Source organism: Pholcus phalangioides, unplaced genomic scaffold (assembly GCF_987345545.1).
Source record: "Pholcus phalangioides strain wild (caught in Gottingen) unplaced genomic scaffold, Ppha-v1.0 ptg000003l_1, whole genome shotgun sequence".
Taxonomy (NCBI): domain Eukaryota; kingdom Metazoa; phylum Arthropoda; class Arachnida; order Araneae; family Pholcidae; genus Pholcus; species Pholcus phalangioides.
Genome location: NW_028301596.1, coordinates 28344014 through 28370470, shown reverse-complemented (window position 1 = coordinate 28370470; position 26457 = coordinate 28344014). Strand labels below are relative to the sequence as shown.

Sequence of the window (26457 nt, the reverse complement as noted above, 5' to 3'; positions counted from 1 at the left end):
GTATTCATTTAACTCTAGCATATTCGGGACCCATTTAACCCATCGGGACCAAGTTACGTGCATGTACTGAGAGGCTCCCACATCCTACAGCAGGGCCCCTAGACTGGAATAGATGGCGAGCCCCCAAACCAGCTTTTCGGGGGGGGCCCTCTGTGGTTAATTTATAGTGTGAAAAATCAAAAAGTGATAAGAATCGTTCCGGCCCCTGTCAGCCCTGTCCTTGTGGGGGAAGGGGGGGGGGTCATGCTGAGAGGTATGTATATGTATCATATACATATAACACCAGTGCTCCCAACCCACAGGGTTGGGGTACCCGGGGGGATTGCACATATACCTTAATGGGGAAGTTAAAAGGTTTGATTTCCAGGGCCCTTGATGGATCTCGTTGTTTTCTTGCTGCTTTAACATTGAAAAATTTGCGATAGCGGAAGCTCAAGCTATATCCAGTCTGGGGACCCCATAAAATTTGTGAATTCGGTCACGGGTAATTGGGGGGGGGGGGGGGGAACCTGGAATTTATTCGTTGGTAAAATGAATACAAATGAACATTTGCTGTGGCACTCACAGGGGGGGATGTATGACAAGCTCCGAGGGGACCGTTTCATTTTCGGGGCCCTGGATGAATGTCATTCTTTTCTGTTATTTAACGTTTTAGAATTTGCAACAATGAAAGCAGAAGATAAAGCCAATCTGGGGGCCTCACTAAAAGTATGCGGATTGGTGTCCCAGGTAATTGGTTGGGGACCCTGGATTTTATTTGTTGGTAAAAGGAATACAAATGGAAATTTTCATGGTGATCGCAGCGGGGATGACCGACAAGCTTCCAAGTCGGGGGCCCAATATTTACAGGTTCTCCTTTGGGGGCCCTGGATGAATCTCACTCTTTTCTGTTGTTTAACATTGTACAATTTGCAACAGCGGAAGCCCGAGATAAATCCAGAATTCAGTCTGCGTCCCCCACTAAAAATCTGAGTATTGGGTCCCCGCTGCTGGATGGGGGCCCTGGATTTCATTCGTTGTAAAATTGATAAAAATTTAAAATTTTCGTGTCCCCTCACCGGGGAGATGCCCGACAAGTCTCCAGGTCGGGGCCCCATGGAAATGTTGACACGTTTCATTTTGGGTGTCCCTTGAATCTCATTGATTTTTGTTGTTTAACAATGTAAAATTTGCAACACATCGGTAGCCCGAGATAAATCCAGCCTGGGCCCCACTAAAATTCAGCGAATTGGAGTCTGGGGACCCCCATGGGCAAGTTTTCTGGGGGTACTTGATGAATCACATTTGTTTTTTGTTGTTTTCTTATTATAAAATCCGCTTCTTCAGTAAGCTGGTGCTTTCACATGTCCCTTTCCACCTTTCCATAGTACGCTGATGAAGTCGGACGAAATAAACAAGATATGTTGTGATGAGAAAAGGGGGGGGGGTGGTCACCAAAGGCAACAGGGGGGGGGGGCAGAGCCTCCTAGTATATATGTATATATATTTGTATGTATATATACCATTTTTAGTGTATTTTCAAAAGCCCCCCCCCCCCCCCCTCCCTCGAATGACGGCCCAGGATTTGTCAACACGTTCATGGATTAGCTGGGGTTCTCAAACTGTGCGCGCCAACCTTTGTCAGGGGTGCAGCTTCGCAGTGGTCTTGACAAAGGTTTTTCAAAGAAATGCTTTTCTTACAACTGCTGTTCACATAGACGTAGGCCAAATTTTCTCGGGGGTGGGGGTTCAGATTTGTTTTTCCTTCTGGGGGGTTTACGTTTTTTCCGGCAAAATAACACTATTGGCTTAAGGGGGGGGAGTGTTAGAACCCCAAATCCCCCCTTTTGTGTATGCCAATGGCTCTTCATAAGAGAAATGGGTGGCACGGGTGAAAAATGTTTGAGATTGAGAACCCGTTTTTTAGGAAAACGGATAAACACCGTGATGATTGCTCATCGCTTACTAACATTGTCGAAACACGGTTTCTGTTTTTTTCTCTTTTATTTTATTGTACTGAATATCTGTTATTTCCAGGGATTTGAATTGGAATCCCGTGTTATGAAAGAGGCACGAGCTTTTACAAATAATGAACATCTCACACACAATACATATCTCTATATTTCTTACAAAATCAAAACCAGTTTATTGCATCATCCGCGCGTTCATTGAAATTGGTTATGTATAGAACACTGCCAAAAGCAGTGCCATCTTAAGGCATGGGCCCACCAGGGCACGACCAGGGAGCAGGGCCGTCTTAAGAGCATCATGGGCCCCCGGGCCAAGTGATTTTTCTGAGGCCCTACCAGGCAAATTCTTTAAAATTTCAACCAGATCTCATTCTTGTGAGGCCCCTTTTCTCTTGAGGCCCCTGGGCCGTGCCCGGGTGGGTCCATGCCTTAAGACGGCACTGCCCGGGAGACCTCAAGATAAAAAAGGCTTCACAAAAGAGAGATGTGGTTGAAATTTTCGAGAATTTGCCTGGTAGGTAGGGCCTCAGAAAAATCATTTGGCCCTTGGGCCCATGATGCTCTTAAGACGGCCCTGCATATAGGAGGAATCTATAATTCTGGGATGTCATAAATAATGGATCCAGTCTGATAATTTGTGATTAACGACCACGTATACATTTATCGCTAATAACAATCATTTTCATAATGATACGGTTACCATAAAAAAATTACAGTTGCGTCATCGAGGTGTATGGATAACTTCTCGCTTCATCTCATTAACGGTGATATTTTGTTTAGAAAGTATCGAAATTAGCTTCTGCGGAATATAGGCATGTATTTTTATTCAGTGTCTAACTAATTCTGTTGTCTCTCTATCTTGATTGAAGTATAATTATTTAAATCTTTATGCAATAATATTATAATATAATAACATTATGCAATAATAATATTCGAAACAAAAATTTGATACAAGAAGTCATTAAAAACATATATCAGGACTTGTAGTCTTTTGAGGATTAATGGGTTTATTGCAGCGCTTCTCAACCTTTTTTGACCCACGGAGCCCTTTCCGGTATGTAATTTCTATGGCGGCGCCCCGGACACCTATTTTTTATTTATTCATCAAATTTTCTGACCTATTTTTATTATTCAAAAATATTAATAACTAGCTACAATACCCGGCGCTGCCCGGGTTTTCTTCAATGAGGCTCTTTGGATCATGCGATATCTCCCTCTTTCTTTGAGGGACATGCAAACCGTGTCTAAGTTAACCAATATGGCGACGTCCTGCGCGACTCATGAAAGAAATAAATCTAAATTTAAAGAAACGTAGAAATGAATAGCCCCCCCCCCTTTTTTTTATGGGTGTAAGGTATTTCGATTCCCTCCCCCTGAACTTCAAGTTATCTATTTCTGCCTGTTTGAGCTTCCAAAAATGCTTAATTAAAGCTGTGGAATTTTTTCGATGCATTTTACGGGGCCCATAACTAATTTTAAAAACATCCTAAACTATATGAATTTATGCAAATAAATATCAAAAGACAATACGGAGACATTAATTTTCCTGCTTGAGAAGATATTGATTTCAACTTTTTATTTATGTTATTACATGGATATCCAACTCAAAAGTAGATCCGGCAAATTATTCATATTTTTAATTTTCTGGGCTTCGTATCTCCAAGTGAATTCCATATTTCAAAAATCAAGAATTCAATTTAATTTTTAAAATTATTGATGTGGCAGGGAACCCCCCCCCCCACTAAATTTCCGTATTTATGCAGTTAAATCGGCAATTTTAATACTGATTTCTATGAGGATCACCCTTTTCCTGACCCTCAAAGCGATGATGGTGATGATTATGACGTCTATTCAAAAAGCCTCATTACTGAGAGTATTGAAAATGTGACAAACCATTATAAAGGCATAAACTATTATACATAACTGGCAGCATTAAAGAAGTGACAAACCATTGTAAAGACATAAATACGTCTGAAACTCATCGCTAGGGAACCACGGTAACCAAAGTAAACGTTTGGAAAGTGATTGTTGAGGCCCAAAAACCATTGTTGCCGGACAGTTTTTTGCCCATTTGGGGCATTTGCCCTGGTCTGACGAAATTTTAAAGTAGCCTATCGTTCAAGTCGGGTCACATTTGGTATATATGCAAAATTTGGCGACGATCGATCTAAAATTGTAGATTTGTATAGAGAACACACACACACAAAATCAATTTTATATATATAGATTATTTTTTTCAAATTTACTGGTTTTTTTTATTTATTTTCCTCGAGTGGCCATGGAGCCCCTGGGAGTTCACACGGGGCCCTAAGGGCTCTACGGAGCACTGGTTGAGAATCGCTGGTTTATTGGAATCCTCCAATATTGCCAAACTGATTGATTTGGCATGAACAGGCTGGTAGGGTTAATAGTTGGCGAGATGTCACTTTTCCCGCTCAAAGGCTTCTCTTCTTTACCCTTCAGAACGCCTGCGGTCATTTTTGCTCTCTCCGCCTCGTCAGTATGTGAGGGGACATCGAGATGAGCATCGATGTATTTTCTCTTTTGAAATCGCTCTCTTTGTCGACTCCCCAGTATGTGTTCGACCTTAATGTTTCTGTTGATGTCAAAATTTTTTATTTTATTCCTTAATTATCATGTGTAAGTTTTCAATCATCCATACAAGTACATGCATACATAACCTCTAAATGGTAAATATTTTTTTTACGAAAATTAATGTTATATCCTTCTGTATGTGAAAATGAATGAATAAATTTAATTTGAACAAAGAGGCAAATTCGCAGATCACATCAGTGCATAAAGTTTGGGAGAAACAAATTTTTTTGAAAATTAATTTTTCTTATAACAATGTATATATGCTTATTTATTTTTTTTTTCTGGACACCAAGTCCAAAGTGGCTGTTACTCAGAAATCGTTGTTCGTAGGTTACCTGTAATGTTAAATATATGGGAAGCATTCAGTTCCAACAACATTCGTTTCACTGTATATAAAACTTAAAGAGTAATGCAAAGTAGATAATTATTTTTAAACATAATTTAAACTGTATCCATCATTATTGTTAAATAAAAATATGAAGATCCCATTGAAAATTTTGTAAAAAATTTTCAATGGCGGGGTTGAAAATTGTAAAGCAATGATATTGAAACAAATAAAAAAAATACTCCATGAAGAATAGGTGCCAGAACCTAGAGGTTGAGGCCATTTGAGCTCCCCCCCCCCCCCCCACAGTAATTACTGAATGAAAAAATCATTGCAATGCATCTTACCTCTCTTTCTTCCACGCTTGAGTTTATACACGGGAGAACCAATAACTTTTGCCCCCCCCCCCCAATGTTTTCTTCAAAAATATTGGGAAAAAACAGTACATTCTAAATGTCCATAATAAATCTCGAGGACCGATGCCGAAACATTTTTCCATCCTCTTTACAAGAAAATTTGACTGGGGGTGAGGGGGTAGAACATAGAATCAAATAAACAAGTGATCTATAATATTGATTTAAAAAAAGGAAATAAAAAATAAATGATAATTTTTCAGTTTCAAGAGCTTCTCGACCAGAACCAAGAACCTCGACTCCCCAAGAACTTCAGAAGATTATGTTGATTTTTTATAGTTGATTTTTTATTGTATATTATGATCCGCCGTTGTCGTGTGGATTATATGAAAAATTCCACCACACCAGTCCTCCTAGTACACTTAGAGTTGTGAAGCGGGGTGTGTCCCAGTATTCAAAGCTCCAAGGAGCCATAGGCATAAACTTGTATCTGGCCCACGGGCCCAAGCCTCTCCAATAATTTCAAAGGACCGGCTCAGCCCCCCCCCCCAAAAAAAAATTCGCGTGGATACGTTTCCCATATTTGGCTCAGAGAAACAATTTTTACAATTAAAAAAATTGCCCCCTCCCAAAAAAAAAACTGTAAATTTTATTTCAATACTTTTTTTTAAATCGCAATAGACTTGTCCTTGGCTTTTTTTTTTGTAACAATTTATAGTATTTTTCTCACGACATTTCATCTCCAATTATCATTCTTTCTCATTGCCAATCGTAGCTGGCTAAAAGGCATGCATCTCTGGATGGCATCTGGAGAGAATATGGGGTGGAGGTGCTTTGGTCCTTTCTTGTTCCCGCTGTTCGAAAAATCAGAAGCATCTCTTCTTTTGTTTGAAAGTGACCCTTGGGGAAAGAGGCTTCCAGACGATGCAGCAGGAGGAAAAGAAAGGTTAAAAAATAGACCGATAATGATTGAAAAAGAAACAAGTACACTCCCAGAGCCATATTTTACTTATCGAGTTCGGCCGAAACATTTTTGACAAAATACAGTACGACTAAGACCGAGACAAATAAACAATAGTAAAATGAAATGCAGTGAAATCTTGATATAACGACTGCAGACCAAGAAAAAATATTGTTGCAGAGGGATTATTATTATATTGTTGCAGAGGGATTATTATTATATTGTGAGGCAGGGTTGTTTGGTTTACATCATGTTGGTTTAAACATGGTGAAAACCAAACAACCCTGCCTCTCAATATAACAATTATCCCCCGACAACGATATTTTTTCTTTTATAAAACCAAGTAATTTGATTTTTTGAAAAAACCAAAGTGGCCTAAATATTATTTTTTCCTTGAAAAATATCATAATGGTTCATTATTAGCCAAAATTTTTCATTTTTACCACATTTTATATTCTTAAGGTATGTTTTGATACCTTAAGAATATACCTTATATACATTTTGATAGTATATCTTTAAATGGCATAAGATGGTATAAGTGGTTTTTTCAAAAAGTCTCATAAAAAAGTGGCCTGAATATATATATTTTTTTTCATATGAAGTATCTTACTTATTTAAAGTTATAAACAGAAGCAAAAATTTCTCATTCTTACCATATTTTCTAACCTTTGGCTAAATTCTGATGCTATATATATATCTTTAGCAAATCAATGAATAAGGATTGCATCACACATCTAAATGTAATGGTGTATTATCTCACAGGGTTTCTTTTTCCCTTCACAAAGCAGCAGTAACAGTAGTGGCACCATCATGCTAGGGGCAGGTGGTCCAATAAAGACATCAGCTGTCCCTAAAGGACAAAGACTAGTGTACTAATAGCTACATTACCTCACAGACATTTTAATTTTCTTTCCCATAAGTAGCAACACATCTCACACTGTATATCCCCCAGACTTAATATTCAAGTTTTTTTTTATACTTTCATGGTTAAGCCCAGTTAATCAAGGTTCTACTGTATAGTAGTAACAGACTTATGAAAAATAATCAGCTATAGGGTGTTTATAATTAAAGTTTTGATTCCAAAACTATACAATAAGTACCGGTCAGAATGACTTGAAAATTTGCATGGATACTCCTGAAGCAATGTAAATTTCTTTCGCAAAAGGAAAAAAGTGTAAGTAGATGATACTGTACTTGGCCAGCAGTATAATCTATTTTGTGCAACCACATCATTTCGGCACTTCCACAGCATCAGTGTGTTGATAGAACAACTTCTATTAAGATGCACATTGCAACACCAGCAAAGCAGCTGCTGAAGACCCATTTTGACAATAACAGGATGGCACGGCACCAGGCTGGCCGTCAGTTCACTTGACCTTAACCCTTGCAACTTCTGGCTGTGGGGGGGAACAGTGGTCGGATTGCAAACTTTGGTGAATTGCAAGCTTTAGCGCATCACCTATATGTTAGAAGTTCCTCAGGAATATTAACGTGGAAACGCGTTTGGTTTAATAAAGGTGAATTGCAAATGCATTCACATCATGACCATGGCATATTCTAATCTGTTGTTGAACAAGAATTTTTGTGCTTTCACCTCATAGCCAGAACACAGTGGACAACATATTTAACATTTCTTGAGTAAGTTGTAGTTATTTGTTCAATTACTTCACTCCCTTTTTGTGATGTTTCCATGAATTATAAAATCATGTAATGCTATAATTAAGTTATCATTTTGCCATTACTGGCTATTGTTTCCATTCTGCGAGCAAATTTCCCATGTGTTGGATGATGTCATTAATTTTACATTTTCAAGTATTTTTTTCTCCCTTTACTTAATGATAAAATTCCATTTCTTCAGGAATATTCATGTGAATTTTCAAGTCATTCTGACAATCGTTCTTTTTTTACAGTGTTTTGAAATCAGAACCTTAGTTATAATCACCCGGTATATCGTAAATTATTGCTAATTCAGGGTTCATACAAAATTTCCTAAATAAAAATAAAAGAGTTTTTAAGGACTTAAGGAGTTTCAAGCAGTTTTTAAGGAGTCATGGCAAACTTCATAACTTTTACAGCAATAAAAAGGTTAATAAGTTTTACAGCAAAAAAGAGGGTGGGGCACATACGCAAATTTATTTTGTAGTTGCCAAATTTTCCCTCTTCTCAAAAATATAGATGTAGAAGTGGTTCAGAAATTACAACTTTTGATTTGTTACCCAGCATCATAAGAATTCATAAAATAATCAATCTACATACATACTTTTCTGTTGTCACCAAAGTATTCTAAAACTTAGAAGTTTCGGTCAAAAATATAACTCGTAACAGCATCACATAAATTATAAAAATTCTAAAAGTGATATTCATTCCCCTTCCCCTATTATTCAAAATAAAAATCCACAGCTGACAAAGATTTTTCTTACAAAATTATATTTGCAGCAACTCTTTATTCATCTCTCGCTCAAAGTGGATCAATGCATACACAAATTCTTTAAAATTAAGTTTTTCAATTTTCGTTCTTGTTTTTCAATTGCACTCAGAAAGAAATTGTTGCAAAATGAGAGCAAATTTCAGGACATTCAACACGATGTTTGGCGATTTAGCACTCGTTATTTGGCAAAATTTACAAATTAACGCTCATAATTCGGCGGCCTAGCTCTTATTCATGAAATGAATTTTTTTCCCCCCCACGAAACATCAGAATTTGACGCAATGATGATCGACCATAGTAATTTCTGCTGCTTGCAGTGGCAACTTCTTTTCTTGAAAACGGAAACCGCGGTCGGTTGTTGAGAAACACTGGACTAGAGTAAACCATCTTCAGCTGTACGATCAAGGATATGATCGGGGTTTCACGGTGAAAAGCCAGATGAGGGGCGATAATTTGAACAAGGAGCTGCAGTTACCACAATCCGATTTTCGGGGACAAAATCGAGAGCGGAGGGAAAGTTGACTTTTTTTTTTTTATAAACAGCTGGAAGGATTTTAAGGGCCCTTAAAAAGGAAATGAAAATTAATGACTTTTTAAGGAGTTTTTAAGCACCGTACGAACCCTGTAATTAATCTGCATCATTTATGCTTCATTAAATACATTATATTCACCTAATTTTTATTATAGTTTTTTCAAAATAGCTTCTTAATTAAGCATACTGAAAGTAACTGGAGAAAACATCTTTATATTATATGATTAACATTAAAAGAATTTACAAACACACACAAAGTAATCCATTGAATTAAGCAAAAATAATTAAATTGCAAAAGTTGGTTTTTGTTAAAATGTAAGAAATATTTATTGATTAATTAATATGGGAATAGTGTTAATTACCAATAATACAAATACAACGCCACAACACGCAAATTGCCCAACGAGGTGGCTGACTTAAGAACATCATGGATCCACGAGCCATTTTTTGGAGGCCCTACCTACTACTACTACACCACACATGCATCCCGCCCACACCCCCCCCCCCGCGGAACCCCCCAACAAATCGGTACATGCGGGAATGTGCGTGTACGTGTAGTGAAACCTGACGTGAAGTTTTGTTGTTTCTCTGTAATGCTTGTTATGTGTAGTGCTGCCATCTGCCACTAGTTTTTCTAACTATGAGTGAAGTATTATGATTGAATGATTTATCGTTGTAGGACTGTTGCTCTCTGTGGCGAGACTTTTTAACGGGGAGATCGGCTCGCATTTGCGCCTTGAAGTTGGGAACCGCAGAAATCCAACTTCAGCCGACCACAACATTTTATTTATCATTAATAAACATTTTATTTTAATAAATAGTTAGAAGTTTGAATGATTTTTCCGAAATTTTATTGTTTTTAATGTTAATACTATTTAAAACAAAAAAAAAAAACGGTTTTTTACCCCCCAACCCTGTTGAGAGGCAACCTTATCATCATATGCCCCAAAATTTCTGTTGGCATATTTTCTGAATCACGTGTTAGTATGTGCTTTTGAGTATTTATTCACCCCAAAAATAATTTAATTGATTAATAAAATTCATTTGGATGTATTGCCCCCATAAAGAGCTTAATCGCAATACGCCGTGGCATGGCCCTCACATTCTGTAGCAGGGCTCCAAGACTGGGATCTTTGGCGGGCCCCCAGCCAGACTGATTCTCATGGGCCCCTACATAGTAAATTTACAGCGTGAAAAGTAAAAAGAATGACAAGAATCATCCTGGGCTGGAGTCCTGTCAGCCCTATCAATGTGGGGGGGGGGGGACATGCAGAGGCACCCACATGAAGAAAACATCGAAGGAGGGCTGAAAGTTACTGGTCGCCCCAAATATACGGGACTCAAGCGCGTACGCAGGAGAGAGAGGGTGCCATGGCCCCACATCTTGGTGTACAGCTCTAGGCTGGAATATTTATCTGGCCCTAACAAACCAGATTTTTCACGGCCCCTTCTATAGTGAATTTATAGCATGAAAAATCAAAAAATTATAATTGTCCTGGGCCCTGTCAGCCCTAAGTGGGACCATGCCATCCCATGTGGGAGCCATGGAGGGTGGATTGCAATGTTTTTTCAGAAATTATTGGGGGCTCAGTTCCCTTACATAATTTATTGGGAGGGCCTCAAATGGCTCCGTCGGCCCAGGGAATAGGGAAAATAAACTTCAAAGAAATTAAGTTTTATTTGAATATCAGTATTTCATCAATCATTGCAGAAAAATAACGTGCGGCGTGTAAAATGCTGTGATGTTTCCACAAAAACTTTTGACCCTGGGCTGCAGCCAGGAGCTCTGTGGGAACCGTCCTTCATGGGAGAGCCATGTGGCTCACACTCTGGGAATCATTCATATACAGTAAGACCTCTGTATAACTTCAACCACTATTAACGTCAACACGCCTATAATGTCAGTTTCTTGAAGTCCTGCTAGCTTAACTGGCGAAACGTTTACTCGTTAGTAAATCACCCTGTTAATGAAATCATATTTATTTGGTCCTCGGGTGTGACATTATACCGAGGTCTAACATGAGAAAATGATGTCAGACTCGGAAAAGCGGTTTGTTGCAAGGAACGGAACACCTCCATATTCAGAAATAAAAATTTGTTATAAGCATAAATTTGTAATTGTTTCGCAAATATTGAACACACATGGCCCTCACATCCTAGAGCAGGGCCCCTAGGGTGGGATCTTTTGCGGGCCCATTATGGTGAATGTATAATGTGAAAAAACAAAAAAAACGTGAATCGTCCTAGGCCTAGAGTTCTGTCAGCCCCACCCTTATGAGGGTCACGATTGAATAAGGGAAGCATGAGAAATCCGCGTTTGCCGTCTGTGCGTTTTTGAGTGATGTTTGCAGTTGCTGATGAAACACCGCTTCGTTCATACGTACATATTGACTTGTGCCTTATTAATACAGCACCAAAAAAGGAAAAACGTTCTAACAGTTCTATAAACGTTAAAACCATAAGATAATAATGAATTCAACTCATAAATTGATTAAAAGGGTTTTAAACTAATTAATCTCTTAAAAGTGTTTAAATTAATTAATCAATTTGTTTGTGTGAATGGTTTTAATTAATCAATCAATAATTTGCACTGAATTAAAAAGTAATTGGTTGTTTGTTAATTATTTATTACCTTATGAACAAGTAAATTATTGCAGACAGGGCCATAGCTCATAGAAATTAGATTCATCGGGTCACGGTTTGAAAAAAGTTTAGAACCACTGTTTTAGGATTTTTGAGAACTCATTATGTCTAGGCCAGCTCATCTCTCACTACTTTCTTGAGATGGATGCCATGCCTTCCCCCAAGGGTGGTGCTGACAGGGCTCCAGCTCAAGGCAATAACAATTACTCGATGCGTGGTCCACTATTTAAAGGGCTAAGAAGAGTGGAGGGGGTACGAATTCTATTATTGTGTTTTATTTTTTACATCATAAATTTATTGAACGGGAGGGGGAAGGAAAATTTTTAATCTAGTTTTAATCTAGAAACCCACCAAAAATCCTAGCTTGTGAGTCATCAACTTTTAAATTATTTCGCTGATTTAAAATGATGATTGACCACAGATCAGTGCTGTTTTAGCGCATGGGTCCAATCAGACACGGCCCGGGAGCCTCAACAGAACAGCAACCTCACAAAAATGACAACTGTTTGATATTTTCGGAATTTGCCAGGTAGGGCCTAAAAGAAATCACTTGGCCCAGACGCCCACAATGCTCTTAAGACAGCCCTGCCACAGATATGGATAAAAAGTGGAACTAACAAGCAATACGTCTAAACACGTGAACCAAAGGTTTAAAATCAACTGTTCTTAATTAGGGATCCTTGGAGATCAGTGGAGCTTTAGTGAGAAAACAACTCATTTTTCTTATACAGTAAAACTTCTCAGATGCTGTTACCCCCTTCCCCCCTTTTACGGCCAAATAATAATTTACCCTTGTATAATAAAAGTATGCATTTCAAACCCCTGATTAATGGTCTCCCATCTTTTACGGAAATTTTTTTTTTGTTCCATTGGTGTCCGCGAAAGATAGGTTTTACTGCATTATACACTGAGTGGCCAAATTACTTGACAGTTTTAAGCAAATGCACTATGGCGTCACACTGCTGCCACCACAGGGCTACGCTGTCATAAAAAAAGAAAGCTTAGTTCCTGAGTACAGAGTCGCAACTATAGGGGAGCAGGTGGGTCTACTGCCACAGTTGCCGGGCCAGAGAAGCAAATTTCCCCTCTTTACCTATCATTCAACATTACAAAGGGGTGCCAAAATGTGTGCTCGCCCCATGTTGATCAAGTACCTATCTAGTTGCGGCCTTCGTAGTATAGGTCAGTCGTTCTAAACATTTGGAAAGTGAAAGGTCCGGCTTCGCAATGTAAATATAAGCCAATGATAGGCATTTTTAAGACAAATCTAATGGTACTACCAGGGCCACAACTAGGGAGAGCAGGCTGGTCTGGTGAGCCAGGCCAGAGGGGCACAAATTTTACCATCTATCCTCTTCTTCAGCATTATAAAGGGCCGTCAAAATATCCGGGAAGCGTGGGTGACCAAGCGTCTAGTTGCGGCCCTGGGTACTACTCTGATTTAAATAGCTTTCCCGGTCTGGACACCAGTCTTGCGTCCCGCTTTCGCAGCAACAATATTTTGTGCTTTATCTCAAAAAGTTTGCAACGTAAATAGTCGATATTGTTATCGCCCATTAGCTTTTTCAAAGACAAATCCGGTGATACCAATATCATTGTCAGTAGGAAAAACGCTGTGCATTGTTTATAAAAGTTTTCTCCGACAGGGTCCAGCGCCTTCACAGGGGCAATGGCTCAAATTGGCTAAATCCAATAGAGCCTGGTCCGCGTGTTTTGTTTGAAAGAAAGTACTGCTAACGAGATTCAAGGCACAAAGAAAATATTCATATCGAAACTTGTGGCCTTGTCCACGACACACAGCCTACCACAATTTTTTTTCCACAGAAATAGAAACCAATGATTTTGAATTAAAACCATTAAATTCTTTAAAAAAGGGTTATGGCTGGAGAAGGGAAGCGAACATTTTCAGAAAATTTCAGTAAAACGACTTTCGCATTTATACGTTTTGACCTGTATGAGCGTCCAAACTTCGTTTATATGACGCGTTGTATGAATGAGGTTTCGTTATATTGAAACTGAGCCCCCCCCCCCCACAACATTTTGAATAACTTTATGCCTATGCTATCAAGTAAAAGCATAAAACAATGGAACCTCCCTTAATGGACACTTATCTGATCTCCGGTCTCATGGAATAAGGCTATGTGCAATACGTTAAGTATTGCACTCCTGATAACGGACAGTAAAATTAAGAGAAAACTAACTTTTTTTAGCAAACTCTGATTTATGAATGAATGTACATAAATCAAGAACTTAGCATATTCAATGATTATTATGTATAATCCCAAGCTTGTATTGGTAAATATTATACTCTTTCAATTAATTACTTGATTAACTTAATTACATAATTAAGGTTCAGAATGCTGATTTCAAATGTGTAATGTTGGTTTTGTTTGCACTTGTTGATATGTGTGAAGAATGCCAACATTACTAAACTGATATTGTTATGAATACGTTCATTTCTTCATACTTATTTTAATTTAATTTTCATTGCCGAATATGTGTAGTGTACATATCGTACGAGAAAAATGGTTTAATGAATGATTAATAAAAAAATTGGTTTAATGAAGAGGAAGGAAGATTATTGATTTTCTATATTTATCAGACTTTCCAACTTTATATGGGAATTATGTATAATCACTGGTAAAAGAGATAAATAAATGTAATGAAAATTTAATGAAACTCTTTATCGAGACAGTTCATGATTATGCATTAGGGTGTATCACAAAAAACTTTTTTTGAAATTCAAAATTTGAAGTCAATAAAAAGTTGTTACTATGGTCACATATTTACCAAAAAAGAAATTTAGTCAAATTGAAAAATATTTAGGTCTCCCGGAATGGGCTCAATGTTTGATTTTTTTTGTCAAAAACAGATTTTCAATTTTTTTTAAAACATATAAAGCAAATTTTCGTTTTCAAGTACAAAAAAATGTTATGTTTAGAATGTTAATTAACAGTAAAAAAATGATATCTGTGATGTAACATTTAGGTCTCCCAGATCAGCAGTAAAACTATCAATTTTTTGAAAATTGCAGCAAAATATGGGATTCGGAGCAGATATTTATAAATTGGAACAGTGAAATTAACAAGAATATTTTCGTTAACCCTCAACCCTTTTCAAAATAAAACTGCACTGTCTTTTGATATCAAACATCTTTTCGTCAGCTTGATTTTTGTTTTTGGTGTTTTAGGCTTTTGACACCTTGTTTGAAAGAGCGGCTGTCAAACTTTTTTACACCTGTCTATTTAAGATGATTTTTGCTTACTGAGGGCACTATTTGCTGCCTTGAATAGCAGCACTTCAAATGAGCTAAAACATTTTTATAAGTTTTCAATTTTTTTATACTTGAAAAGATTTTGTTGCAAAATGGGAGAGAATTTCGGAAGAATCAACACGATGTTTGGCGATTCAGCACTCATTATCTGGCGAGATTGGCAATCTGACACTCGTTATTTGGCGATACTGACGATTTAACGCTCGTTATTCGCCAAAGTTTCTAAACTAACATTCGTAATTCGGCGGACATGCGCTTTTTACTCCCGGAATGAAATTTTTTTTCACGAAACATCGGGATTTAACACAATGACGATCGACTACAGTAATTTCTGCTGCTTCCAGTGGCGACTTTTTTAACGGAAACACTCGCATTTGCACTTTGACGCTGAAAGACATTGCAAACCATCTTCAGTTCGACGATCACGGATAATATCGGGGTTTCACAATGGAAAGCCCGATGAGGGGCCGATAATTTAAGGCGGTAGTTTAGGTATTGTAGTGTATTTAGATTTGTAAACAAGAAATAACGACTAAATATGTGGACAATGAGACAGACTCAAGACCTGCTGTGTCCGTTTTTCTACTCAACATCTTTACTCTACCAAACATAAACAAAACATTGTGTTGCCACACACTTGCAACTAATAATAAGGATGAACTACATAATTGATATATCATAATAGAGAGAGATCATATTCCTCCCCCTTTACAAATTGAGCCTTTCTGGAGGTTTTATATTTCTTCGGGTTCGTCGCACAGCTAATGGTGTGTCTGGGGACTTCAACACAGGATCATGTCCTTTAACAGCAGTTGGTTGTGTCATGGTTGAACTTTCCACCTCTGGCGATGGAACATCACTGTCTTGAAGTGATGGTGCTTGCACTGGTTCAGGAGTTACTTCCTGTGATGGTGTTGGTATTATCGCTGGAGTTAACGCTATGCTTGGTCCAACTGGACGAATCTGGTCACTGTGTCTCCTCCATAGCTGATTTTGTACCAATATAGTATACTGCAGTTCCCCGTCTCTGGAAACAACAGCACCAAAAACCCACTTTTTATATGGAGATCTGTAGTCTCTTACAGCCACTTTTTGTTCCACCTCGTAAACATGATCAAGAAATGTAACTCTCTTTCTGGTCTTTGCTTCTACTTCTCTGACTATGTCAGGCCGTGATAAGTCCAATCTCGTGTGCAATTCCCTTTTTAAAAATAATGACGCTGGACTATATCCAGTAGAAACCTGAGGTGCTCTTCTATAGGCAAGAAGAAAGATATTGAGAGCTTTCTGTTCGGGTAGGTTTTTACTTTTGAGACATCGTAATGCTTGCTTCAAGTTGAAAACATGTCGTTCCGCCTGTGCATTTGAAGCTGCATGATAAGGTGGTGAAGTGAGGTGTTGTATTCCACATGACTTCAGAAACTGTTGCATCTCTTCCCCCACAAACGTACTTTGATTGTCAGAGACTATGGTACCTGGCATTCCATAACGTGCAAACAAAGAGTCCAGAATACTGATCAATGTCTTAGAGTTCATGTTAGGAACGATGTAAATTTCTGGCCATTTGGAATGAGCATCCACAATAAGTAAGTACGTCTTGTTCCCATACATGGCATAATCTATATGAATTCTTTCCCATGGTTTTGAAGGATATTCCCAGTAATGAATGTCATTTTTAGGTGGAGAACCTTTGAACTGAGCACAGCTAGGACAATTTCTGCAAAGTCTTTCAATATCTGTGTCAATTTTTGGCCAGTACACATATGATCTTGCTAACGCTTTCATTTTCACAATTCCCATATGACCCACATGTAGCTCTTCCAAGATTGAATTTTGAAATTTCTTGGGTATGTAGACTCATGATGCACCCACTTTGTAAGGAAAAGTTTCTATCTCTTGCACCTAAAGTGATACCTTGGCGTAATTTTTCCAATGTCGGCCTCAATTCAGGGTCTTGAGAAGAAGCGATAGCTATTTCTTTGTAGCTCATAGGAAGTTTTGACATGTGTTCCAGGTGATGCAATGAAACCCTGTACATTGAAAACAGTTCTTCACAAGCAAGTGGAAATCGTGACAGACAATCTGCATTTCCATTATTTTCAGATTTCCTGTAACAAATGTCAAATTGAAAATTTTGCAGGAATAGAGCATAGTGAAGTAAGCGTGTAGCACATAATCCTGGCAACTTTGATTTTTTTCTAAATATGTGTATCAATGGTTGGTGATCTGTGATCAATGTGAATCTACGTTCCATCAAATAATAATGAAATTTTTCGATCCCCCATTTTATGGCTAGTGCTTCCTTATCAATTTGGCTATAGTTCCTTTCGCTATTAGTCAAAGTACGGGATGCAAAAGAAATTGGGCATTCTGATCCATCAGGAAGCATATGCGAGATGACGGCACCCAGTCCTCGAGGCCCTGCATCCACAGCTAACACAATTGACTTTTGTGGATCATAGTGTACCAGAATTTTGTCCGACGCAATTTCTTCTTTGATTTTCCTGAAGCTTCCCTCATATGCTTGAGACCATTTAAATTTTGTATCCTTCTTTGTGAGATCATGTAAGGGTGCAGCAATTGCAGATAGTTGAGGAAAAAACTTTGCATAAAATGTAGCCATTCCGAGAAAAGATTTCAATTCTTTCACGTTAGAAGGTCTTTGAATTTTCAAAATAGCTTCTACTTTGGCACTGGATTTCTTCACACCACCTGACGAAATAGTAAATCCTAGATAGTTGACTTTTTGGAAAAAAATTCACACTTCTTAATATTGAGATGTAACCCATTTTCCCGTAAACGTTGGAAAACAGTTCTCAACTTGCAGAGTAACTCATGCTCATTTTCAGCAGCTAACAGAATGTCATCAAAGAAAATACATAGTCCTTCAATGTGGACACTGAGTAAAACTGAATCAATGTACTTTTGCCAGATAGCAGGGGCAGAATTTATTCCAAACATCAATCTTTTCAGTTGATACAGACCTTTATGTGTATTTAATGTGAGCAGCTTTGATGTAGCTTCATCAACAGGTATGCTATGATATGCAGTGCGAATGTCCATCTTTGCAAAAATTTTTCCTTTGGACAACTTGGCAAACAGATCTTCTGTTCTTGGTACAGGATACTGTGGCACTTGTAATTGAGGATTGACTGTATGAGAATAGTCAGCACACAGTCTAAGTGAACCATCTGGTTTTTTGACTGGAACAACTGGTGTAGCAAAGTCAGAAGTTTCTACTTTTTGCAAAATATCTTCCACTTCAAGGCGCTGTAATTCTTTTTCCACCATGGGCTGTAATGCATAAGGAACAGGTCGAGCCTTCTGGAAGACTGGCTGTGAATGTTCTTTGAGAACTAATTTAGCAGTGTAATTAGATGCTTTCCCTGAAGTTTCAGCAAAAATATCTCTGTACTCATTAACTAGATCCAAAACAGCTTCTTTTGTAGCTTTGACACTTTGTGTTTTTACTTGGTGGATGCGGTCCCACTTCAGCGACAGAGACCCTATCCATTCGCGTCCAAGTATTGAAGAAAAGTCTTGTTCCACAATATAAACAGGCAGTTCCATTCGCTGATTTTCGTATGCAACAGCGACTTTGACAACTCCCATGGGAACAATAATATTCTGACTGTGGGTGTGAAATTTAACGTTGGTCTTGCTGAGAGGCTTGTCCGAAATTTGTCGAAATGTAGAATAGCTCAACAGAGCCTTTGCACTACCTGTGTCAATTTCCATTGCAACTGGATGACCTTCGATCAATACTGTAGTGAGCAGCGGATGATCACTTTTGATGTGATTCAATGAAAAAGTCTCCCAACATCCTCTAATTTGTGTAGCTTGGATTTACTTCGGCACACTTGTTGAACATGACCTTTTTTTCCACACAGTTTACAATGAAGATTTTTTTTTCCTGCAAGAAGGAGCCTTGTGATTTTCATCACCACAATGGTAGCATTGTATTTTCATTGTAGAAGGAGCTTTAACCTTTGGTAATTTGGCCTTAGCTTCCTTGTTTATCTCTTGCGTCGTAGATGGCTTGAGTTCATTCACAGACTTGAAAGCAGTATTCTTTGAATGAAGAATATCTTGAGTACTTGACTGTGCTTGCTCTATTGCCAAAGCGAGTTTGAGAACCTTATCCAGATCGGGATCATCTTCTTCGAACATTCGGTCGAGCATGATTTTATCTAATAATCCACTAACGAAGACGTCTCTGAGCATCACCTTCAGCTGAGCCTCCGGGTAATTACATGGAATAGCAAGACGCCGTAATGCTGAAATATAACTGGAGATGCTTTCCCCTTCCCTCTGTCGCCTATTCAGAAACGTATGACGACTTGGAATCACGAGAGGTTTCGGCTTCAGATGGGCTATCAGACGATCCTTGATCGTATCAAATCATGACGTTTGATGTGTCTCTGGATGGAGCAAATTCTTGAGAAGCGAAAATGTACTTGTCTGCAACAACGTAACGAAACTAGCCACCTTTTTCTCTTCCGAGTAGCTGTACAGCGTGGTCAAAGTTTCGAATTTGTCCACGAAATCTTTTATGTCCTCTTCCTCCACGTATTTTTCTAAATGCTGCGATGAACTTGAAGTGGTGGAATTCCCCAGTAGTTGTACAATTCTCGTCTGGACCTCCAAGTTCTGACGAAGAAGCTCCTGCAAGTCAGCCATAGTGATAGGAAGGAAAAAGAAACCGAGACGATCACCGTATCACGACGCTGCTTAGACTGTAAACCGGGCTTCGTTATACAATGCCGCGTAGAGCGAGAACCGACTGCGCCATTTTGTAGTGTATTTAGATTTGTAAACAAGAAATAACGACTAAATATGTGGACAATGAGACAGACTCAAGACCTGCTGCGTCCGTTTTTCTACTCAACATCTTTACTCTACCAAACATAAACAAAAACATTGTGTTGCCACACACTTGCAACTAATAATAAGGATGAACTACATAACCGATATATCATAATAGAGAGATAACATAGGTATAGTGGAATAAAACACGCTCTTCTCAGAAAGAATCGTTTCATAGCTAGCAGGAGCAAAAAATTTTTTTTGTCCTTTCCGAAATTCCGGGCATACTGAAGCAAAATTCGCTATTTGGCGCAGAAAAATATGCTATTGGAGCAGGATGGCGCAAGATATTAGTTTTGGCGCAAAGTTCCCACCCCTGGGTATATTGTTCACGGTTTCATTTACTTCTAGTTTACTTTTTTTCATTAACAAATTTCTTGTAACCATAAAAGTAAAAAACTATTTCATTCATGAAAAATGACATTTGTTCATGAAAAATGGCATGAATGAATGGATGGATGAGTGTGGAAAGTGAAGGAACACAGTGCCTTCAATGAGCTGAGAGTCGCTATAGATGATGCATCATCCGTGGCGTTTGGGTTGTACATGATGGAGAGCCTGAAGGATTGCATATAGTTCTGTAGAATAAATAGAGCAGGTGTCAATTAGCTTGAAAGATGTCTCCTCACAACAGATGTAGGCACAACCGACATGCCCAGGGCTCTTGAGCCATCTGTATAAATGGGAAGTACCTGTTGTACCTACCCGTGTCTCAAGAATATTTGCAGATATATCGCATCTGCTGTGGTGGCTCTAGGGTATGATGATAATGGTAGAGAGACATCTGGCAGAAACTGTTCCCATGGTGCCAGTTGTCTGGCAACTGGGGCCACGACTGATGTTCATCTGTAGTTCTTCCACGAGTGCCCTCATAGAAAGACCATGGGATGGAACACATGAAGGAAGAGCAGCAAAAGGTCTATGAAATGAGGGATTGAAAATGACATTATGAAGTGGATGACCTGGGAAAGACTTCATTTTGACATATTTCAAAGAAAGTTGTTGGCATATTGTTGTAATAGATGGCTCATTGCATTCAATATACAGACTCTATAGGAGACGTCCGGAAAGCTCCAGAGCAAACGCGGAGAGCCAGATGAACTGGGTTGAGCACATTTAGATAGCTCAGAGGTGCTGACCCATATACAATGGAACCGTAGTCGAGCTTCGATCTTACAAGAGCTTTATATATGCGTAGGAGCAACTTACAGTCTGCTCCCCATGATGTAGATGAGATGGCCTTCAAGAGCTTCATAGTCTTTATGCAACGAGCTCTTAACTGTGCAATATGAGGTTTAAATATAAGCTTTTGTCAAATGTGATGCCAAAGAATTGGTATATGACTATTGTTTAGAAACAATTGGGGGTCATCATGAAGGTCTCGACGTCGACCGAAGTGCACAGCGACAGTCTCGTCTGCGGAGAAAGAGAAGCCATTATCATGAGCCCACTTACTGATTCGTGTTGAGAGCAGAGTTTGTAATTGTCTTTGAGTTGACCTCATATTCACCAATTGATACGATATTAACAGATCATCCACATAAAGTGTGCCAGTAACAGACAACGGGAGTTGGTTCAACACCCGGTTAAGTCGTAGAATAAAAAGTGTAACTTTTAAAATGCTACCTTGAGGTACACCTTGTTCCTGAATTTGGGAAGCCAGTAATGTGCTTCTGATCCGTACCTGAAAGATGCAGCAAGCCAGAAAATTCTTAATAAAAATAGACATGTTGCCCCACAAGCCACAGTTATAGAGGTCGGAAAACATTCCATGCTTCTAGCATAGGCCGTACGCCTTTTCTATGTTGAAAAATATGGCTATCATATGCTCCCTCTTCAAGAATGCTCGTCTAATTGAAGTCTCAAGGAATAACAAATTGCATGTTGTGGACCTGAAATGTCTAAAGCCGCTTTGATGTTTTGATAAAATATTATTAACTTCAAGGTAGTGCATAAGGCAATAGTTGACCATCCGTTCCATGAGCTTCCATAGACAACTAGTCAAAGCAATAGGTCTGTAACTGTTCGGTTATTGAGGATTTTTTCCAGGCTTCGAGAATGCAAGAACTATGGCTGCTCGCCAGATGTCAGGGAACAAATGATTGACCCAGATCCAATTAAACAATATGAGTAAATGTGAGTGAGATTCAGGCAGGTGATCAAAGACCTGGGGCATGCTGGAAAAATAATTCATAGAGATACATGTGAATTATGGGAGGCATACTTTTTTTTCCAAGATTATTTTTTTTTTGGGAGGGACCCAGTTTCACTCAAAAGGGACCCCTTGAAGTATCCCAGTACCACTAGAGGGCCATATGGCCCCCCGGTTGAGAACCACTGGTCTAGATCATGGTTGAGGTTGGTTTCAAAGAAACGAAAAGATAATTCAAGTTTTCTATTATTCATTTTCTACTATTCATTCTCTTGATACGCCATTTCTTTTTACATTATCCACCAGCATGTTCAATGGAAAATGGTTTCCAGATGAGCATTAATTAAAATTACTTTGTCTAGACCATGGTTGTGGTTGGTTTCAAAGGAATGAAAAGAATTCACGTAAGTGTTGCACTTGTTATGTGTTCAAGTGTTGGTATCTATCTTTCAAATCAAAAATGAGAATGAAAATTTTTCTGCAAATTTCAAATAATGACTGTTTTGAATGGGATAATTTGAGGAAACAATTGCAATTTATGATTCATCTCATCTAGCTGGAACACAACTCAAGATAGAATACGATAAATATGTGTAAGTTTATGAAGTAAGTGAAACCCACAATAGGAGCTTTAATAACCAAACTGCCTGTTATCTCTCACAGGTGGACCTATGGGGGGGGGGGAAGTGTCACCATGATCCCCCCCCCCCCAAGTGAAATGTGAATATGATATTGCATTCAATAAATCCATTAAAATTACTCGCATCAATATTTTTGCTTAAATAACAAATTCAAGAAAACTTGAGCCACCTCGTTGGGTATTTTGCCTGTTGTGGCGTTGTATTTGTATTGAAAATAGAAAAAACCGGGAGCATTTCCCAAAAAAAGTCAGGAAAGAAAGAAAACCATGATTGCCCTAAAAATACGGGAAGCATGTTCACAACAATGTAAGGGGGAAAACACCCCTCCCAACAGCGAGCTCTAGATCTGCCCCTGATCTCTCACCATATTACTCATGGCATATGCAAAAATCTGCGAGTTTCCCCCATATAATTTTACTCATGCGGCTTATATGCCAAAGGGGCACCAGAATGATGTCTTGCACAGGTGAGAATTTTGTCTCAAGCCTTCCCTGCTCCCTCACATGATTGCATAGGGGGCTATTATATATATTTTTTTAAGAAAGGGACCCGTGAAGAATTGTGACCTGGGTGTAGATAGAAAATAACGACCTAGGCAAACCACATTTCCAGATGTGGAGGCCCATAGCTGTCGATATAACTGCTCCATCTCAAAGCACTGTAACCTGCGTGGGATGACTTAAAAAAATGACAGGTCCAGGGTGATTTATTTCATAGATTTGTAAGATCATCTCATATTTTATGATACAGACCAATGTTTCTCATAGTATTCAGATCTTGGAAAGGGCCACCACTGTCCTCTGGAACTGCGTCTGTTTTGGAATCGGCTATAAACTGTAAATATCAATACAATTAGCCTAGGTATGCATAATATGATAATGATGAGACAAAAATGGTCACTGTAGCCGTCAGGAATGCTAGCTTGTTACCATATCATTTTCATTATCAGAGTGTCTACCACATACCCAAAGAAAAGTTTTTTGAATTTTTGTTGACCTCTACTTGTCTGCCTAAATAAGCTTTGCTGGAATCTTACAAATACCTTCCAAACCATGATAATTTTAATTAATGCGCAGCTGGAAACCATTTTCCATTGGACACTAGACATGCTGGTGAATGGTGTAAAAGGAAATGACATATCAAGAGAAAGAATAGCAGAAAGTGAATAATAGTAAACTTGGAAGCAAAACGAGAGAACTGAAAATCTGTTAAAGATGCTGGCTAATTCTATTTACGGCCCCCCAAGAAATAAAATTGTGAGGAGGACAAATCCAAAAACGCTGTTATCTGCTTTAAGCACCATCTATAATTGATGGGTAATGGGAGCTTCTAGAAAGAAGCTACAAAGGAACAATGTAGAACAACCACCCGGCAAAACAAGTGAGAGCGGCGGTCGGCAGAACTAAGAGAGCCGGCATTGGCGACTTATAGCGCCCTTGGCGATCTGGATTATATTGGATTTGACGGTCTGGATTATACCGCACCTGTTCCAATGAGCTCTATGAGTATTAACTCTAAGCCATAGCATTGAAGAAATGTGTCTTTCTTTAAGTATTTACACTTGTTCACAACTGCCCCCTTAGTAGGGCATGTGAACAAATTCAACCAGTTTTTGAATTCTTTTAAAAATAAAGAAATAAATTTTTAAACTATCAGAAAAAATTCCGAAAGGTGTAGAAAATTGGAAATATATGGTTCCCAGAAGGCTCCACATCAAATTGCTCAATGTTTTTCAAACATACCAATTCATTAGAAATGCATATCCATCTAATATTGTTTTTATTCAAGGGCAGCGGGAATATTTAAAAATTTAAATCATGGGTTTCATTTCAAAAATGCATTAAAATATAGGAATTTGGTAATTGGCAAATCACGGATTTTAAGGGACAATACTGTACTCTTTTCCAAGAGGGACTTTGACTGGAAAAGGACCCGGATTTTACTAAATTACAATAAAGCGGCATCTCTGGCGTGCCTTGAGGGTCACTTTCAGTGGAGAGTATCGAATGCTCCTTGTCCTCTGCCGATGTCGCCCGCCGCTTCCAGTGGACGATCAGTCTTAGTTAAGAACTCTAGAGCAGTGGTTCTCAACCTTTGGAAGCTCGCGGCCCGGTAAATCTCTTTTGCGTAAGTGAAAGGCCCGGCCATACACACAACTAACGAGATATTAATGGGAAAATGAAACCGCTCACGGCCCGGTGTGACTAGTGTTGGGGGCCGGCGGTTGAGAAACACTGCTCTAGAGACCCCAGAATCTGGAGTAGACAACATTGAAACCTTAAGGACCATATATATATTTCGTTAGTCAAGCCATGGCATACAAATTCATGACGTAGCACGGTACTCATACAACACAAACGGTGCATAAAACCAAATTTGTTCTTACCTAAAAGATATAAACGTGTTTACAACAGGAACTCCAGCATCACTGAAAATTGAAGCTCAGCTGAATAATTTAGCGCCATCCGCTCAAAACCTTCGCAAAGCAGACAAACAAAGCAGTAAGGTTTATCCACAACATTCAGCCTCCGCCACAATGTCTTAGCACATGCAAGCACCAGTACGAGTGATCCTATATACTCATAGCAATAAATTATATTTATTTCCTCCTTCGTATTTTCCTCTCATGAATTGAGACGGAATATTCACATACACTCATCAAAAGTCTTCCTCGCAAGGCAGACATCCAGTCAGTGATGATAGAGTTGCCAGCAAGGTTTCTAGAATATATATCCTCTGCAAAAATAGCTAAAAAGTAGCCCAAAATATTTGAAACTGTGCTGCCATCTATGAAGCAACAAGCGAGCTACAGTTTGACGATATTCCAGCATACAATTTTTAAATTGATTTCTTTGAAAAGTTGAGAAAGTCACATTCTCTCTCCTGGAAAAACGGCCCAGAGATGGCCTGGAGTCGAGGCCATCTTAAAAACATCATGGGCCCCCGGGAAAATTGATTTTGCTCTGCCCTCTATCCAGACTGCAAATGCCTACTTACCAATTCACATGCTTTCTTTATTGCGCAAATCTTATATATAACCATATCTCATTATTCCTCTGTCCCGCTATTCTTTCAAGGCCTTCGTGACGTGCCCGGTTGGCCCATGCGTCAAGACGGTACTGCCTAAAATGTATAGGTGCCTCGAAATTGTGCATAGTTGCTTACGAAATTTGGTACAATGATTTTAAAAATTAGGTATGTGTCCCAGACCAGATTTTCCTCGGTCTAGTAAACAAAAAAAATTTAAGAACGCTTCCGGGTTCCTGGCAGGGCCGTTTTAAGGGCATCATGGGTCCCGGGTCAAGTGATTTTTCTGATTCCCTACATGAAAAATTCCCGGAAAAAAGAGAGGCCCGTTTTCTGTTGAGGCCCCCGGGCCATGCCCGAGTGGGCCCATGCATTAAGACGGCACGGGTTCCTGGGCTTGAGCCCTGCCAGCTCCACGCTTGTAGATAGACGGTACGGTTTCTTTCACAGGCTTCTGTGGTCTAGACACTGTGTTTCCCAACCGTCGGGCCGGAGCAACACCTTCTATAGCAGAACGCCTCCGCGCGAAGCTCGTGACGTCACTGAAGTCTCCCATTTCCATTATAGTCATTGGATATGCTGCAAAAACGGTAAAGATTTCGCATACGTCGGACTGCTATATCCAATGGCTACAGGTGAAATGGGCGACTTCAGTGACGTCAAGGCTTCGCGTGGAGGCTTTCTGGGCATTATTGCTCTCTTTGCGGATGA

General features: G+C 39.0%; 1 protein-coding gene across 3 annotated transcripts in view; it reads right to left on the bottom strand.

Annotated features, from left to right (window-relative positions):
* Positions 1–25419, bottom strand: part of LOC149088357 (sorting nexin-13-like) — a 360452-nt gene extending 335033 nt beyond the window's left edge. Inside the window, exons 1-2 of one of the 3 annotated variants that reach the window (XM_089247374.1) lie at positions 25106–25419; positions 6837–7033 (exon numbers count right to left, since the gene is read on the bottom strand). The gene's annotated coding sequence lies outside the window, so the exon portion shown is untranslated. The remainder of the gene's footprint in view (positions 1–6836; positions 7034–25105) is intronic. The other 2 variants (XM_089247378.1, XM_089247371.1) reach the window with 2 other exon arrangements.
* Positions 25420–26457: the final 1038 nt, after the last annotated feature.